Raw genomic sequence first — 20077 nt, 5'->3', positions numbered from 1 at the left:
ACCACCTGACCTGCCTCTTGAGAAACCTGTATGCAGGTCAGGAAGCAACAAAACTGGAACAACAGACTGGTTCCAAATAGGAAAAGGTGTACATCAAGGCTGTATATTGTCACCCTGCTTATTTAACATATGCAGAGTACATCACGAGAAACGTTGGGCTGGATGAAGCACAAGCTGGAATCAAGATTGCCAGGAGAAATAATAACCTCAGATATGCAGATGACACCATCCTTATGGCAGAAAGTGAAGAGGAACTAAAAAGCCTCTTGATGAAAGTGAAAGAGTAGAGTGAAAAAGTTCGCTTGAAGCTCAACATTCAGAAAATGAAGATCAAAAAAAAAGAAAACAAAGATCATGGCATCTGGTCCCATCACTTCACGGCAAATAGATATGGAACCAGTGGCTGACTTTACTTTTCTGGGCTCCAAAATCACTACAGATGGTGACTGCAGCCATGAAATTAAAAGACGCTTACTCCTTGGAAGGAAAGTTATGACCAACCTAGATAGCATATTCAAAAGCAGAGACATTACTTTGTCAACAAAGGTCCATCTAGTCAAGGCTATGGTTTTTCCAGTGGTCATGTATGGATGTGAGAGTTGGACTGTGAAGAAAGCTGAGCGCTGAAGAATTGATGCTTTTGAACTGTGGTGTTGGAAAGGACTTTTGAGAGTCCCCTGGACTGCAAGGAGATCCAACCAGTCCATTCTGAAGGAGATCAGTCCTGAGTCATTGGAAGGACTGATGTTGAAGCTGAAACTCCAATACTTTGGCCACCTGATGCGAAGAGCTGACTCATTTGAAAAGACCCTGATTCTGGGAAAGATTGAGGGCAGGAGGAGAAGGGGATGACAGAGGATGAGATGGTTGGATGGCATCACCGACTCAATGGACATGGGTTTGGGTGGACTCCAGGAGTTGGTGATGGGACAGGGAGGCCTGGTGTACTGCGGTTCATGGGGTCGCAAAGAGTCAGACACGACTGAGCCACTGAACTGAACTGAACAGGTTCAACACCAGAGAACACAGTAAAAGCAAACATTACCTCCAATCCTCCCACAAGATGGTGGCAAAAGAGCAATATAGTTGCTAACTACTCTTCTCACCTGCTTCAGATTTCTTAATTTCAGTAAACTGTAAAAGGAAACGTCTAAGTCTGGGAGATACACCAATCGGATACTTAAGAGTAAAAGCTTGTCTTAACTTGTGAAGATAAAACTGATAAGAACGTATGCTAATAGTCATAGGTCAGATAATAAGTTCAGACATTGTTGTGTGTGTGTGTGTGTGTGTGTGTGTGCGCGCGCGCGCACTTGTGCGCGCTCAGTCGTATCCGACTCTTTGCAACCCCATGGACTGTAGTCCAACAGGCTCCTCCGTCCATGGGATGGATTCTCCAGGCAAGAAAACTGGAGTGGGGTGCTATGCCCTCCTCCAGGGGATCTTCCTGACCCAGGGATCAAACTCACATCTCCAGCATTTCCTGCATTGTCAGGTAGATTCTTTACCACTGAGCCACCTGGGAAGCCACAGATATAGTTACACAAAGCAAAAGATTTACTTAATGAACTTTGGAGACTGATGTCTTTTTAACTTTACTTCTAATTTCTTATATTCTATAGTAACACTGACAAGTCTCTGAGATATTTCTCCCATTTCTCAAACTGATTTTAAAACTGAAAAACATGAGCTATTTCTTAAGTTCAGAAGTTAAGTTACATTCATAACTAGGACTGAATTTATTTCTAAATATTTCAATCATATCCAGTTAAATTAGTTTGTTCATCCATTCATTCAACAAGTATTTCCTAAGGATCTACTATGTACCATGGATGGTTAGAAACACTGAAGTTATAGCATTAAACAGTACAGTCCATTCTTCTATGGTGCTTAAATTCTACTAGGAGAAAGAGACCAAAAAGAAATTCGAAAATACCAAGCAGTGGTAAAACTACCACAAAAGTGAAACAAGGTGACTGTGTTGACAGGAGAGCAGAGATCCATTCACTACATTTAAAGACAATGTAACACCCATGATCATTTTAACTAAACTATAAATAATACATTTTATGTTCCTAAAACTAAAATAAGTCCTAATCTCAAAAAATAAGGCTTGAAAATTAACTATTCTATATTTCCATTTACCCTGAACTTCTCTCCTAGACCTGAACATTTTTTCATTATGAAGCCGCTAATGTGAGACTTCCATGGTGGTACAGTGGTTAAGACCCAGAGCTTCCAATACAGGAGATACAGGTTCGATCCCTGGTCTGGGTACTAAGATCCCTCCCCCCAAAGTGTATCTTTAATCACTCTAAGTTAGATAGTCTAGAACATTACCAGGTATCTAAAGAAGGGTATCTCTTAACATTGGTTTCCTAATGCCACAGCACTGACAAATTCTCAGTAGAAGCCTATGAACTTCTTCTACCTGGAAGTAGTCTAGGAGCTGACTACTAGTGTCACAACCATTAATACAATCATGTCATTTTTTTTTTGAAAGAATGATGTTGAACAGCCAATTCCACTTTATCTACCCTGCTCATGACTAAAAATAATCATTACTATCAAGAAACTGGCTGAACTACTAATAAAAATTTAATTTTACTGTAGGCTTCATTGCTAAAAAGATTACACTGCAGTGAAAAAAAACAATCTGGGCTTTTACCACTGGTTCTCTCATACTGTATTTACAAAACACTTGAGCGCAGCTCATCCACAAAGTGTCCAATGAATGCAACTTAAGCTACAGGGCTAGACAAGTGGATGAATAGATTATTGCAGGTTTCCTAAGCAACTGCTGTTTGTAAATTGAAATGAACTAACACCACTGAATAAGGTGAACAGACATTACGAAATAATACACAAATCCAATTTAAAATAATTAGATAGATCTACTTAATACTAAAAACCATCACTACCAGTAATTAACCAGAAACTACTGTATACTCATAATTAAAAAGGCCCTCAGGTTAAACTTAAGAGTTGTCTGTCACATTACAAAATACCTTGCCCAAAAATAAGGGGAAATGTTCATTCTAGTTAGTAATCAAAGAAACGCAAATTAAAAGAATCTGAAATACCACTGTAAAACTGCTTAAAATAACATCTCCAAAGCAGCAACGTGATTACCACATATGACAGCAACAGTGGGCCTGTAAGGTGGGTACAACCCTACTGGAAAACAACACACCTTCAGTTACAAGGATCTTCCAAAAGTTCACACTGACTGACAGCATGATCCCACTCCTGGACATAACTAGATAGGGGAAAAAAAACAAAGTTACTCATAGAAGCTGTACCTTCTCAAACAGGTGCAAAGAGACAAATGTACAGCAAGGAAAATAATTAGGTAGTTCACGGTATGGCAAATGTGTATAGCTAAATTGGTTCTGGGACCCAATCCCAATGTTGTGTTGCAGGCAAGGGAGGGGATATCTCTTACAGCACCAAGGATTCTCTAGACACCAGCTGGGTGCTCTACAATTCAACTCAATTCTGACACTATCTACCCTGAGACAGCATCACATTTCACAGATTTAAGGATTCAGTCCTACAGGACTGCCCTCGTCCAACTCCACTTCAGAGAGCAGTTCCAAGTCCAGGTTGTTCCCTTACTTCCAACCCACTGGCTATAAAACAGAGGTGCCTGCTTCCCTGATAGCTCTGCTGGTAAAGAATCCACCTGCAATGCAGGAGACCCCGGTTTGATTCCTAGGTCAGTAAGATTCACTGGAGAAGAGACAGGCTACCCACTCCAGTATTCCTGGGCTTCCCTGGTGGCTCAGCTAGAAAAGAATCCACCTGCAATGCGGGAGACCTGGGTTTGATCCCTGGGTTGGGAAGGTCCCTGGAGAAGGGAAAGGCTACCCACGCCAGTATTCTGGCCTGGAGAATTCCATGGACTGTACAGTCCATGGGATAGCAAAGAGTGGACACAACTGAGCGACTTTCACTTTCAGTGTGATTGAAAAATGCCACCGGCCTCATCAGCAAACAAAGGATGCTATGGCCATCCTGTCATCAGCCACTAGCCTGCCCCATGGTGAGCCCTGAGGGAACTCAGGAGGGAGACAAAACAGGCTGCCAAGCCCTCAGCCACTGCAGCCACCACACAATGGTAGACCCTGAGGGGACTGAACATGGGAAAGAACACAATAGTAGCCCCAGATAACTGAGGTGCATATCAAAGGAATGATTTCAGTCAGCCCAGACTCTCACATCTTCCCATACAAGAAAAGCACTAAATTCATTAATTTGAGATATTTAGTTTTCTCTGACAGTAATCTTTTGATATTTTAACAACCTGTTTTTTGTGGCAAAACTTATATTTACCCTGGCTCCTCACCTCTTTGGAGCACTCCCTCAGAGCTTTCTGGGATGATGCCTTCTGGGTTTAAGTCCTCAGAAATTTCTTCAAACAAAACATAATTCTCAACTTTGAGGCTGTGTGTTTTTTTACATTAAGAACTCCTCCTTGGGTTCAATTAATGTGCCATGAAGGCTTAAGTTTTTTATTGTTGCTGTTTAGTCACTAAGTCATGTCCAACTCTTTTGCCACCCTACACATCCTTTACTGTAAAAGGATTTAACTCAGGAACAGCCAGATGAGACACACCGCATGGGTAAAGGGCGAGGAAGCCTCCAAGCGCTCTTAGAGCTTGCCATTCTCTCCAAATCTTCACATGTTCAGCAAACCAGAAGCTGTTTGAATCCTTTCATTTTGGGGTTCTGGGGAGAGTTCAGGATTGATTAAATGATTGGCCAATTGTGACTGCATTCCAAGTCCAGCTCCTCTTTCCTCCTCAGAGTTGGGGTGCGTTTGGGGGCTGAAAGTTCTAACCCTTTAATCACAGTAGGTTTCACTAGTAACCCTTACAGGCAAATTCTTTACTCTCTGAGCCACCAGGGCTGGCCCTATCCTAGGGTGCTTTCTAAAAGTCCCCTTATTAACATAACAAAAGATACCTCTACCACCCTAAACACTGAGAAAATTCCAAAGGCTTGGGGAGCTCTGGGCCAGAAATGGGGAAGAAGACCAAATATATATATGTCACTTATAAATCACAACATCACAAAAGCCCTACCACACCTAAGAGTCAAAAATATATACCAGATGCATTAAATTTTTAAACGAGGAGGGGAAAGACAAAAATGATTTTCATGTGGTGATAGGTGGGGGAGTGAGGTATTATAGAAGATATCAATAAGAAAAAGCATTTAATGTTTTGTGTCCTTTTTACTTTAGCAGTATATGCATGATTACAACCATATAAAATATACACATAGCCAGTCCCAGTCTTTAGGACCCCATTGACCGTAGCACGCCAGGCTCCTCTGTCCTCCACTACATAGTATTTACCATACTTAACTGTGTTTATTTAATATCTTTCTTCCCTACTAGACATAAATTCTGAGGGCAGGGACCAGGCTTTTCTTTTCACTGATATCTGCAGTGCTGAGGACAATCCATACCACATATAGACACTCAAACATTTGTAGAGCAATTCCAATTCTCAGTATATACACGAAAGAATTTAAAGTAGGGACTCAAACAGGTTTTTGTACACCATGTCCCTGGCAGCATTATTCACAACAGCCAAAATGTGGAAGGACTGATGCTGAAGCTCCAATACTTCAACAACCTGATGCAAAGAGCTGAATCACTGGAAAAGACTGATGCTGGGAATCAGCACTGATGCTGGAATGGGTGAATTTAACTCAGATGACCATTATATCTACTACTGTGGGCAAGAATCCCTTAGAAAAAATGGAGTAGCCATCATGGTCAACAAAAGAGTCCAAAATGCAGTACTTGGATGCAATCTCAAAAAACGACAGAATGATCTCTGTTCATTTCCAAGGCAAACCATTCAATATCACGGTGATCCAAGTCTATGCCCTGACCAGTAACACTGAAGAAGCTGAAGTTGAACAGTTCTATGAAGACCTACAAGACCTTCTAGAACTAACACCCAAAAAAGATGTCCTTTTCATTATAGGGGACTGGAATGCAAAAGTAGGAAGTCAAGAAACACCTGGAGTAACAGGCAAACTTGGCCTTGGAGTACAGAATGAAGCAGGGCAAAGGCTAATAGAGTTCTGCCAAGAGAACACACTGGTCATAGCAAACACCCTCTTCCAACAACACAAGAGAACATCTACACATGGACATCACCAGATGGACAACACCGAAATCAGATTGATTATATTCTTTGCAGCCAAAGATGGAGAAGCTCTATACAGTCAGCAAAAACAAGACCGGGAGCTGACTGTGGCTCAGATCATGAACTCCTTATTGCCAAATTCAGACTTAAATTGAAGAAAGTAGGGAAAACCACTAGACCATTCAGGTATGACCTAAATCAAATCCTTTATGATTATACAGTGGAAGTGAGAAATAGATTTAAGGGACTAGATCTGATAGATAGAGTGCCTGATGAACTATGGACGGAGGCTTGTGGCATTGTACAGGAGACAGGGATCAAGATCATCCCCATGGAAAAGAAATACAAAAAAGCAAAATGGCTGTCTTGAGGAGGCCTTACAAATATCTGTGAAAAGAAGAGAAGCCAAAAGCAAAGGAGAAAAGGAAAGTTATAAGCATCTGAATGCAGAGTTCCAAAGAATAGCAAGGAGAGATAAGAAAGCCTTCCTCAGTGATCAATGCAAAGAAATAGAGGAAAACAACAGAATGGGAAAGACTAGAGATCACTTAAAGAACATTAGCGATACCAAGGGAACATTTCATGCAAAGATGCGCTCGATAAAGGACAGAAATGGATGGACCTAACAGAAACATAAGATATGAAGAGGTGGCAAGAATACACAGAAGAACTGTACAAAAAAGATCTTCACAACCCAGATAATCACGATGGTGTGATCACTAACACTCAGCTAGAGCCAGACATCCTGGAATGTGAAGTCAAGTGGGCCTTAGGAAGCATCACTATGAACAAAGCTGGTGGAACTGATGGAATTCCAGTTGAGCTATTTCAAATCCTAAAAGATGATGCTGTGAAAGTGCTGCACTCAATATATTGGCAAATTTGGAAAACTCAGCAGTGGCCACAGGACTGGAAAAGGTCAGTTTTCATTCCAATCCCAAAGAAAGGCAATGCCAAAGAATGCTCAAACTACCGCACAGTTGCACTCATCTCAATGGCACCACACTCCAGTACTCTTGCCTGGAAAATCCCATGGATGGAGGAGTCTGGTGGGCTGCAGTCCATGGGGTCGCTAAGAGTCGGACACGACTCAGTGACTTCAGTTTCACTTTTCACTTGCATGCATTAGAGAAGGAAATGGCAACCCACTCCAGTGTTCTTGCCTGGAGAATCCCAGGGACGGGGGAGCCTGGTGGGCTGCCGTCTATGGGGTCACACAGAGTCGGGCACGACTGAAGCGACTTAGCAGCAGCAGCAGTAGCACTCATCTCACACGCTAGTAAAGTAATGCTCAAAATTCTCCAAGCCAGGCTTCAGCAATACGTGAACCATGAACTTCCAGATGTTCAAGCTGGTTTTAGAAAAGGTAGAGGAACCAGAGACCAAATTGCCAACATCCGCTGGATCATCGAAAAAGCAAGAGAGTTCCAGGAAAATATCTACTTCTGCTTTTTTGACTATGCCAAAGCCTTTGACTGCGTGGATCACAATAAACTGTGGACAATTCTGAAAGAGATGGGAATACCAGACCACCTGACCTGCCTCTTGAGAAACCTGTATGCAGGTCAGGAAGCAACAGTTAGAACTGGACATGGAACAACAGACTGGTTCCAAATCGGGAAAGGAGTACATCAAGGCTGTATATTGTCACCCTGCTTATTTAACTTCTGTGCAGAGTACATCATGAGAAACACTGGGCTGGAAGAAGAACAAGCTGGAATCAAGACTGCCGGGAGAAATATCAATAACCTCAGATACGCGGATGATACCACCCTTATGGCAGAAATTGAAGAGGAACTAAAGAGCCTCTTGATGAAAGTGAAAGAGGAGAGTGAAAAAGTTGGCTTAAAGCTCAACATTCAGAAAACTAAGATCATGGCATCTGGTCCCATCACTTCATGGCAAATAGATGGGGAAACAGTGGCTGACTTTTTTTGGGCTCCAAAATCACTGCAGATGGTGACTGCCGCCATGAAAAAAAAAGACACTTACTCCTTAGAAGGAAAGTTATGACCAACCTAGACAGCATACTAAAAAGCAGAGACATTACTTTGTCAACAAAGGTCCGTCTAGTCAAGGTTATGGTTTTTCCAGTAGTCATGTATGGATGGATGTGAGAGTTGGACTATAAAGAAAGCTGAGCGCCAAAGAATTGATGCTTTTGAACTGTGGTGTTGGAGAGGACTCTTGAGAGTCCCTTGGACTGCAAGGAGATCCAACCAGTCCATCCTAAAGGAGATCAGTCCTGAGTGTTCATTGGAAGGACTGATGTTGAAGCTGAAACTCCAATACTTTGGCCACCTGATGTGAAGAGCTGACTCATTGGAAAAGACCCTAATGTTAGGAAAGATTGAGGGCAGGAGCAGAAGGGGGCAACAGATGGCTGGATAGCATCATCAACTCAGTGGACACAAGTTTGAGCAAACTCCGGGAGATAGTGAAGGTCAGGGAAGCTTGGTATGCTGAAGTCTGTAGGTCACAAAGAGTTGGACATGACTTAGTGACTGAACAAGAACAAATATCAACTTTAAAGATAATTTCAACTTTACATAATTGAAACAACAGTTTTAATATTGTATACAATTTTAAAGCATGTCCCAGATAGGAGAACACGCCATTTGGATTCTTTTCAAATTTGAGATGCTTATGGATTTTATGGTACATTTTCCTAGATATTTCCTATGTTGGTGGTCCTCCTGCCCACTCTTGGCCTTCTGCTCCTCTTTATTTATAACTTCTCCCCGCTAAAGACCAATGTACACTATGCATAGGGATCCCTAAGGTCTACCTCTTACTCATATCTCCTGAGCTCCGGTTGCACTAATATCAGCTTAAGGTGGAAGTATCTAAAAATACAATTTTGCTTCTCTCAAAAATTAACTACCATTCAAATGCAAGAGCATAGTACAGCATTACTACTACCATGTTCTAAGTACATAATTATTACAATAAATTTTATAAGTAGAAAGAAAGAAGTATGAATTCCAAGATACTACAAAATAATGATGTTAACTTGCTATGAAAATAGTAACTAAAACAATAATTTAAAGTTTCAATACATGACAGTTTTGTTTTCTCTTTTTAGCCCTACACACATACGTATGTACGTGCATATTATGGCAAAGCGAGGAATTCTCCTGTATGAAGCCAACTTATCTAGCTCCATACTGTGCACATCACAAATATACTATAAATGGTCAATGAACAAATCATTAGGCAAAATGAGGGGTTGAAAGTTAAGACAGTCAGAAGAAGCTGGAAAGTAGACCTCTATTAAGAGATAAAACAGCTTTAGAGAACCTAGAAGCTGACCCGAGGGCATATACTCCTCCAGGAATTCAAGGCAATTCATGAGAACAGACTTCTAAAAATTACAACATGAGACACAACTGCCTTCCCATTCCCACCCAGAAACAGGTCCAAGCACAATCCTTATCACTTCTCTGTTCCAGGAAATGCCTATCTTGTCTATTAAGATTAAATCAGTCTAATTCTGGGTCAGCTTGCAAGTAAGTCTAGTGAGTCTCAGTATACCACACAGTGAATCTGCTCAACAAATATTATACAACCTATTATGTCCCAAGCACTATTCTAGGTGCTGGAGTTAAGGTAATGAACAAGACAAATATCCTTGCCTTCACAGAGTTTACATGGTAAGGTGGAGACAATCCACATAAAACTATGTTTGATAATGCAGAAATACAACAGAGTAATACAACAGAGAAACTGTAGTACAGCAGAGAAATACAACAGAGTAAAGAGAAAGGGAGTGCTGGGGGCAAAAGATATTTCACACGCTATGGCCAAGGAATATTTCACTGAAAGACTAATTACTTGAGCAAAATGTCCTGAAGAAATGAGCAACCACACAAGACAGAGGAACCAGCAAGCAAATACAAAGGCCCTAAGGTATAGTTGGGGAAATTATTCAATTTCTTTAGGCCTCAGTTTTCTGTAAAATGAGTACAATATCCCCTATACAAGATTAAAATGTAAAAGTAATATACTACATCAAGTATATGACATATACAATGTACTCAGTAACTGAAAACATTACAATTATCTGGGGGCCTATCATGGCAGCGAAACCCTTAGCCTACTGTCTGGCATACAGAAAACACTCAGAAAAGTATTGTTATCTAATCCCCATAATAGAATATGGCAGAGAGGATTACTCATTTTATAGCCAGGAAACCTGAGGATCAGAAATTTGTCCAATCCTCTGCTGACCTCTAAAATTCCTATTAGGATGAACAAACATACTTCACAATCAAAGAGAGGGCTTAAAATAAATACACTGCCAAGATGAGGAAACCATTCACATTAATGTCAAGAGTCAGCAGTATGGTATTGTAGAGCTACAACATGGGACTCTCATCAGTTCGCCTGGGTGTCACATCAAGGCTCCACCACTTTCCTCGGTATGTGTCCTTGGGCAATTTTACCTTTTTGTTCTGCACCTCTGTTTTCTCACCTGTCAACAGGATACCTACCTCATAGAGTTGTTGGGAGAATAAAATGAGTCTATTTTTTAAATCACTTTCATTTCAGTGCCTAGCATATAGAGTTACATTGTATTAGTAGTAGTAGCATGAAAGCAAAAACGAAATCGAAACAGTTTTACTTTCAATGGAGAATTTTAGAAACTATAAAGATATTGGAAATAGAAGAATAACAAAAACGAAGTACTGGAGAAAAATGAAAGACAGAAGAAAAAGAAGAACACAAAAGTAGCATCATGATGTTACTCAGATGTAGACCAATTTACCAATGTCCTTTAGTAGGAACACTACCAGTGAGGCAAATGCCAATGATGCTTTGGATAACATTTTGTTTCATAGTTTATTTTATAAGAAGTTTAATTTCTTAATCAGATGTCACTTTACTGAGGATTACAACAAAGTAAATATAACAAAATTTATCATCCTCCCCCACTCAACACTCTTTCAGGTGTTATTTGATGCTTATTATAAAATATGAAACACATCACATATAACTTCAGATTCAAAGTAATTTATTCCCTATCAGCTGCTGGTAGAAAATAAGGCTTCTACCTAATTTCTGAACATTTTCTGACTACTTCGAGTTTAACTTCCTCAGTCTCATCAATTTAAGATTCCTGCCCCCTCATCTCCCCACCCTAAAGTTATCACTACACAAGTCCATAAATCATCCCACTGGGAGGCAGTGTATCACCATGTAAAGAAGTGTGCTAGAAATAGGCAAAACTGGATTCAAAAGCAGGCACCGTCACTCACGAATGAGCTGAGTGAACTTGGGCAAGTCACTTAACCATTTTGAACCTCAATAAATTAAAATATCACCAACTACCTCACACATGTCTTTTTAAGAAATAAAAATGAAATGTTAGGGAGCCTTGCCATGTAGTAGATCCTATAAATGATATCCTGTAGATATATAAAGTTTATCATTAATGCAAAGCCAACTAGAGGAGACTGACTCCTACTTTTTCAACATGAGAACTTTTTAAAATGAGGTATTAATAATGTGATTTCAATGCAGGGTTACATTTCTAGAAAACCCAAGGTTTTAATTACCATTTGAGAATCTGTATACGTATTACACAATGGGACAGTTCAAAATCACAAAAAAACATAATTCCCTGTCTGAAAAAGGTAAACTACTTATAAGAAATAAACCGGCAGACATCCCTGGTGGTCCAATGGCTAAGACTGTGCACTCCCAATGTAGAGGGCCCAGGTTCAATCTCTGGTCAAGGAACTAGATCCCATATGCTGCAACCTAGAGTTCACATGCCACAACTAAAAAGATCCCACGTGCCACAATGAAGACCCAGTATAGCTAAATAAAGAAATGGAAATAAATTTGGATATCACCAATATTGTACGTAAGCACTACGTATTTATACACACAATAATCATCTCTCGTGACGTTTGCTACTTTTCTGCAGCAACCTGGATAACTGTTCCAGTCTAATTTCAAAGATTTATGAACTATTTCCCTACTAAACAATCTTTTCTAATACAATCCTGTATTGTCCACATAAGCCCTCTGAAATTTAGGTCTATTTAGAACATCCAAATATGAATGCAACTACTGAATATTCCTCAATGAATAGTAGCACTTTATCCACTGACACATGTAATCAAAACTCCAGAAAGTACATATATTCAAGCTGGAAAAATCCATTTGTCATTGACAAATTTGCTTTTGAAAAACATACCTTCAAGTTTCTGCTTCCCTGCCAGCCATAGCTACCACCACTTCCTCAATTCTCCTGCCAGGAATAAAGTCTAAGGAATGTCTTTTGGCCTGAATGAGTGGTGGAAACAGGGAGGGACATATCCCAAAGGAAAAATATTATGGCTTTGCTAATATTTCCTACATTTTCTCTACTTCTTTAACATAGAAGGGAAATTCTCCAAGGTTCATATTCCTAACTATCTTTAATACTACTTCTGTAAGCCACAAAAAAAGGCCTTTTTCAGTAAGAGGATATTAACTGTGTTCTTTGTAGTAACATTCTAATCATTGTAAAGTTTGCAAATTAGGTACCAGGCGAGAGATACATTGGTAGAATGCGGGAAAATTCTTCCTTTTGAAGACAAAAAGGTTAGAAATCCAAGAAGAGAGTGTATCATACATCACAATCCTGAAATGGAAATTCTACCTTAAATATACCAAACCTGCATCATCATATATGTGTAGAGAATGAATTTAAAGAGCATCATATACTGTGACAAAGACATTTCAAGGTAACACTCGAAAGTCAAAAAGCAAAACAAGCATAGATAAATTTAAATTCCTATTTAAAAGCAAGCATTTTGAACTTGAAATAGACACACAAGAGTCCCATATAACAGAGTGATTGTTGATTGCCTCTTTTTCTTTTACACAGAAGCACACTATCAATCAGAAGGTCTCAACCTTTAGATAACAGTGACTGGTTACAGGGGATGGTCATGGACTCTTAAGTTTATTCACAACCACTAAAGACTGAAGCATTCCAGTGCTCTAACAACAGTGTCCAATTGTTATTTTCCCCCAAAGCTTTTCAGAGTAGTCCTTATTTTTAAATACTAATCTTAAATTAAGGACACTATCAAAACTGCATTGATAGCTAGTGGTTTTAACATAGTATTCCTTAATATATAGTAATTCCAGTACACAATGTTTTCAAAAGGGGTTATTTTTGAGCCTTTTGGGGTAATAAAACCCAAATGACAATGCTGAGAGCAGTCTATGTCGTTTACAACTGTATATCCCATCCCTGAAGGCACTTTATCTACCAGTTGATACAACAAATGAACTCCTGAGAACTTGAATAAATGCATAGTTATACATTTTGTTGGGTTTCCCTTGTGGCTCAGCTAGTAAAGAATCTGCCTGCAATGCAGGAGACCTGGGTTGGGAAGATCCCCTGGAGAAGGGAAAGGCTACCCACTCCAGTATTCTGGCCTGGAGAAGTCCTTGGGGTTGCAAAGAGCCGCACACGACTGAGCGACTTTCACTTCACATATATTTTGTACATTAATTTCACAGGGATCTCACACCTCTACCTTATCCATGGGCCCCAGATTATAAAATCCAACAGTAACTTTTTAAAAACACCATCTGTATTAATTTTATGTAATAAATCACATCCACAAAATAACCTTTTGTCTACCAGTCACTATGAGGTCCACGAATTCCTTCCCCTTGTCAGAAATGCAGTCCTCCTCCTTCCAACTTCATGATGGCTTTCAGTGAACTAAACAAATGACTTTAAAAACTGAATCCATGCATGCTCAGTTGCTTCACTCATGTCTGACTCTTTGTGACCCCATGGACTGCAGCCTGCCAGACTCCTGTGTCCACGGAATTCTCCAGCCAAAAATACGGGAGTGGGTTGCCATTCCCTTCTCTAGGGGATCTTCCCGACCCAGGGATCGAATCCGAGTCTCCCGTTTTTCCTGCATTGGCAGGCGGATTCTTTACCACTGTGCCACTTGCTGCTAAGTCGCTTCAGTCGTGTCCGACTCTGTGCGACCCCACAGACGGCAGCCCACCAGGCTCCCCCATCCCTGGGACTCTCTAAGCAAGAACACTGGAGTGGGTTGCCATTTCCTTCTCCAGGAGATCTTCCCAACCCAGGGATCGAACCCGGGTCTCCCACATTACAGGCAGACGCTTTACCCTCTGAGCCACCAGGGAAGCAAAAACTGAATAGACCTACTTAATAACCTCTCAGTTGTTTATATACTGACACTAACAAAACTTTCTAAAGTGAACTAGCTAGGGGGAAAAAAACACAAATTCCTCAACGAAATATTAAAATAACAGCTAAGTATGAAAATAAAATGCACAGTCCTCTTAAGATCAGCTGTCTACTACTCACTCTCACCAGAAGAAGAAAAAGAGGGAAAAGAAACCTTAGTTTACAAAATAGTAAAATCTGCCATTATGCTGAAATCATTTCTCCAAAGGTTTGAATTCACCTACAGTATTCATTTTTGGAGGGGATATACCACAAACATAAACAGACTGGGAATACAAAACAACTGCAAAAGTTATCAAAAATAAAAGAGAACTATTAATTTTATGAAGTGACACATTAATCTACAAGACTTAATTTTCAAAATATGGTACAGAATCAGTTTAACTTCAAACAAGTCTCTAAACTAGACCCTTTTCTTTCTTTTCTAATACTACTTCTCCTTAGTCACAAAACTGTATCTCTTTCAGCTATCTTCTAAGAATTTTCCATTTAAGAACCCCCGTGAAATATCATACAATTCACATTTCCTCCTAAGAAACCCATAAATGGAGTCTAAACAACTTAAGAAGAACAAACAGATGTAATAAACAGTAAAAGTAGTTATCATGGAGTTTTCTGCTTTTATTTAGGAGGACCTCACTCAGAGAAGTTGCTCTTCAACATTAGCACATAGTCATTTAAGTCTTCATTGTCATTTGAAAAGAGCCAACTGGAAATTCTACTGGGTTTTTAAAAACACTATCTCCTGTCTTTTACTGTGGACCCCATACTGACTAAAAACTCCTCCGAAAGAGTAAAAATAAACTCTAAAATACAGCAGTTTAAATGCCCACAATCACATTCCTGCCCAAAGAAATCTCTGAGAGGTTCCGAATCTCTTCTGACCACTCAATAATTGGGCGAGTTATTTGGCCTCCTACCTTTTTGGTCTCCTCTTCCGAAGTGGGGGTGGGGAGGGCAGGGGTGTTAATCAGGGTCATCATGCATCCTAGTTACTCTGGGACAGTCCTACTTTATACTATTATCCTAGCATGCCATCCATTTATTGCCCCTTTCACTCTTCACTCTCAACAGTATGCTGGTTTGAACAATAAATCATATGGTCATCCCACCTCAGAGGGTTATGAAGACTAAATAAGCTAATATACATAAAGCATTTGTAACAGTGTCTGGCACATAGTAAGAGTACAGTTAGTGTCAGCTACTGTTAATGTTAGTCACTGTCAAAGACTTCTTATAAAAGGTTTTGAATAATATAATGAACAGAGCTCCTACAATATTCCTTTTTACAAATGAAACTATGCATTTAACTTCCCACATTCAATATTCAATTCTTTAAAACCAAGTAGCACTAACTGCCTAAAATCAACACTAACCACTTTATCCCACAGAGATGGCAATAGTATCATCTGCACTCATATTTTATCAAATGTACTTTATCATATTTTACTTTGTAAAGGCTATATTAGGGTTACTGACAGGAAAGTAACCATGAAAAGTAAAACCCTGTTTAGCACTAAACCAAGTCCCTTAATATTCTAGGAGCCTTTCTCAATAAGGGTTCCTAATGTTATTAACCACAGAACTCAGAAAATGATTTGAGTGACAATTTCCTGAATTCTCCCAAGAATAGTACAGAGCTAGTATCTTTCTAGATGCAAAGGAAGAAACTAATTCATTATACACAATGGACGCCTTGGGGCATAATTCTGTGGTAGAAGAGCAGTCGTACTTGGGACTACAAAGGGGAAAATACGGATGAAAAGACTCAATATTGAGTCTGCATAGAAGACTATCACCTGGAAAAATACTTCCTACAATCATTGAGAAAATAATTAACATAAAATATATAAATCTGACTTATGGCTGTGAAAAGCACTAATATATTCAGTTTTACCACAACTCCACTAATTTACCTTAGGCCAGATATACAATATCTAGCATTCCTTCAGATTAGAGAAGTTCCAGTTATAGTTTATGAAAAGCAGGAAGGAGAAAGAGGAAAAGCAAAGAAAACTGAGACCAAGATTCTGATCACTACTGAACGAAGTAATTCAGGGCAGCAATTATTAACTATTACCTGATTAAAAAAAATAAGAACAAGAAATGTTAATTAAGTGGAAAGATAAACTAGAATAAAAAGTAGAAACAGAAAAGTTATTAATACCTAGAAGAAAACATTTTGAGATAACATCAAATAACAACATACCCCTATATAACCAGAGCAGTAAATTATGAGTCACCAAAATTCTCATTTTAAAGCACATGATAAACATGCTGAATGACTGGGGAACTATTCTCAGACACATTTAGCCTCCTTTCTATAAAGAGACTAAATGACAGAAGAAAAAAATATTAGTGAAACTATTCTATCTACCATAGTATGACACCCCCCACAAAATCAAGAATACAATTCAACACATTATCTCTCTAAAATAATAATAAAAAAATTATCCCACAAACTTCTGCATAATGAGCATACTCAAACAAATCTAAAGCTCAGATTTAACTATTTAACCTTTCAGTATAAAACACAATGTAGACCCTTCATCAGGCAGCAACTTATCAAATCCTGTATATAAAAAACCTGCATTTACCCTGTATGATACATTTAAAAAACTCATTTCATAACACTGAAAAGAAACATGCTTTCTGGTGATAGATATCCTAAGACCTAACCAAGTTAAGAGAAACTACTGAGCTTAACAAAAAAGTACAAAGGTTTTGAGGCCAGACTACTTTGGGTATGAATTCAGACTGTCAATTTTTATTTTGTGACAAGTCATTTATTCTCCCAGAGCCTCAATTTCTCCATCTGTAAAATGACAACCATCTATCTTGCAAGGTAGCTGAGAAGTTTTAAACAATACATGTTAAAACACATAGTACAGTTATTGGCATTTAAGTCATTCAAGTGGCAACTAAATGAAGAGTTTCTTAGAATAGCTCAGGATTCAACAAGTTATAGGTCAAATCCCATTACAACAAATCCCAGGTTATCCATGCAAAAGTGTAAACAGGACTTCCTTTTTTCCCCTTCCAACAATGTTCAACAGTATTTTAAGAATATATATTTTATTTATATACATTTATATTCTTGGAGTTGTACATTAGATTATCCAGAGTTTATAGAAACCTCTCTAGTTTGTCTCATCAAGCCTAGTCCTGTATTTTCCAATTAAAATTACAAAAAAGAACAGACCATCAACATTATTCACCATCCCCTCGTTTCAGGGGGAGAGTGGGGCTTAAGGGGAGAGGGTGGGGCTTAAATCAATTTCAGTAATCTCCAGACTAGACTAACCATAGGTAAAGACTTATTTTCTTCTGGTTATTACCAAAGATAGAACTATAGCAAGCAGACATTAAAAATACAGTTCAGGTAGCAGATTACCATAGCTGGTAAAGAGATGTAGTTTTTTAAAATGTACATACACAAAAAGAGCTTCCCTAGTGGCTCAGTAGGTAAAGAGTCTGCCTGCAATGCGGGAGAGTCGTGTTCAATCCTTGGGTGGGGAAGATCCCCTGGAGAAGGGCATGGCAACTCACTCCAGTATTCTTCCCTGGAGAATTCCATGAACAGAGGCGCCTAATGGACTACAGTCTATGGGGTCACAAAGAGTGGGACACGACTGAGTGACTAACACACACCAAAATTAAGACTCTATCAAGCAACACCACTCATACTGACAAAACATAAAATTTGGTTAAATTAAATGCAAAGCAGGCGACTCAGGAGACTGAAAAAAAAAATCAAGCTGACAATTTTGCTTTCTCACATATCTTTGCCAAAGAGAACATGCAATAACCACCACTCATGATAGCCGAAGATACAGAAAATTATTATACAGGAAGAGTACTGAACCACAAATTACAAGTCCTAAATATGTACCAATGTAGAAATTACAAAACTAAACTACATGTACAGAACTTTTAAAATAATCTGAATCTTTAAAGTTTCTTCTTTACTAATAATTGGTAATGTTTCAATATATACTGACACCCATAGACAACCTGGACTATCCCTTGTCTTTGCTATGCTCCCCAACTCCCAAAATAGTTACAGGATAGTGCTCCGCTACACAATAAACTGTTGTGTTCAGGTCTTTGAATAATCTAACAGTAATGTCAAAGTACTAACACAAGATCAGTTTTTTTTTAGTATGTGAGACACAAAAAGGTCACAACATTAAAGAGATATGAACCTTATCCCAATGACATGTAATAGACAGAGTACTGTGTCCATCTTATGTAAATTTTAAGCTCAAAACTTGCAGCATCAAAAACTGAAGACCTCCATCTACTATAAAGAACCCAAAGCAGAAATAAAATACGCTATTCACTGTTGACTCCCTTCGCACGCATGACTGTGGATGGCATCAGTTAAACATACACAATATTAAGTATTACTAAACTGTCCAAGGCATATTTTCACACTGAACCCTATATTCCCAAAGGATAATTTGAGCCTAAGCCTGTCTCCCACCCTAACCCACCCATTTTAATTCAGATTCTCATTAAGGTTGAAAAAGAAAACAATGAAAAAATAATGTATAATTGAATTTCATTAAAATCTTGAGTCCTTGGGCATCAAAAAAAAAAAAAACTAACTAAAGTTAAGAAAGTTGCCAAACTCATAATTTGTTGCTTTAGTAGTTTAGCTCTTGTCTCACCACAATAAAATAAATCTGAAGTCACAATCCTCATCATCTATTTAAATTATGTGCATACAAATAACAGTTCAAAATATATACTGTCTTCTCTGAACATCCTTCTAAGGCTAAAATGATGAATATATAATATACAAACAGACTAATAATAACAATTATGGAATGTCTGTCTGTCACCAGCCTAGGGTGGAATTTAGGCTTTAATAATGATTAGGGAACACACGTCACCAAACAGAAAAATTAAATATCTGTTATTTTGGGTTCCCTTTAAAGCTTTGACGTACATTCAAAAATACATCTTATAGGGTGAAAAAACCTGCCACTGAACAATACAAAATTGCAGAAAATAAGGTACTTTATTTCAAATAATTTACATTTTTTTGTAGGAGCAATTACAAATAAACTAAGGAGACTGAGGGTTTTAATGTCAATGCATTTTTACTGTTGATGGGCATGGGTCAGATGTTAACATAAAACATTAAAATATTTTACACATCAACTTTTATTTATAGCACCAAATGGTTAAAAGTGGCGGGAAAAGTGAAAGTATCAGTCCTGTCCGACTCTCTGCAACCCCAGGGACTGTAGCCCGCCAGGTTTTTCTGTCCATGGAATACTCCAGGGAAGAATACTGGAGTGGGTAGCCATTCCCTTCTCGAGGGGATCTTCCCAACTCAGGATCGAACCCGAGTCTTGCACTGCAGGCAGATTCTTTACCGTCTAAGTCACCAGGAAAAGTGGGGGGAGGGGAGCTTTAACTCATTTTATATGTAAACATTCATTTTCAGATCAATTTTTTAAAAACCCACCCCACCCCCAACTACCAGTCTGATACCTTAAAATGCTATAGCTGTAGTTATTTCACAGTGGGAAAGAATAGCTAATAAGTACATTTATTTTTCAATCCTCTTCTCTACCCATTCATTAAACAAATACTCAAACAGAATTCAACTCCTACCTCGATCTTCTTACCAGGAATGCTCCCTAGGGCACCCGAATCT

General features: G+C 38.9%; 1 protein-coding gene across 5 annotated transcripts in view; it reads right to left on the bottom strand.

The window, feature by feature from the left end:
- The window catches only part of STAG2 (stromal antigen 2), a 130397-nt gene that overhangs the window by 106373 nt on the left and 3947 nt on the right, over positions 1-20077 (bottom strand). The window contains exon 1 of one of the 5 annotated variants that reach the window (XM_044937210.1): positions 3194-3265. The exons of the other annotated variants lie outside the window; for them this stretch is intronic. The gene's annotated coding sequence lies outside the window, so the exon portion shown is untranslated. Of the gene's footprint in view, positions 1-3193; positions 3266-20077 lie in introns of those variants that run through there. 5 annotated transcript variants of the gene reach the window in all.

The sequence above is a fragment of the Bubalus bubalis genome, chromosome X (assembly GCF_019923935.1).
Source record: "Bubalus bubalis isolate 160015118507 breed Murrah chromosome X, NDDB_SH_1, whole genome shotgun sequence".
NCBI lineage: Eukaryota > Metazoa > Chordata > Mammalia > Artiodactyla > Bovidae > Bubalus > Bubalus bubalis.
This window is presented reverse-complemented; position numbering and strand designations above follow the sequence as displayed.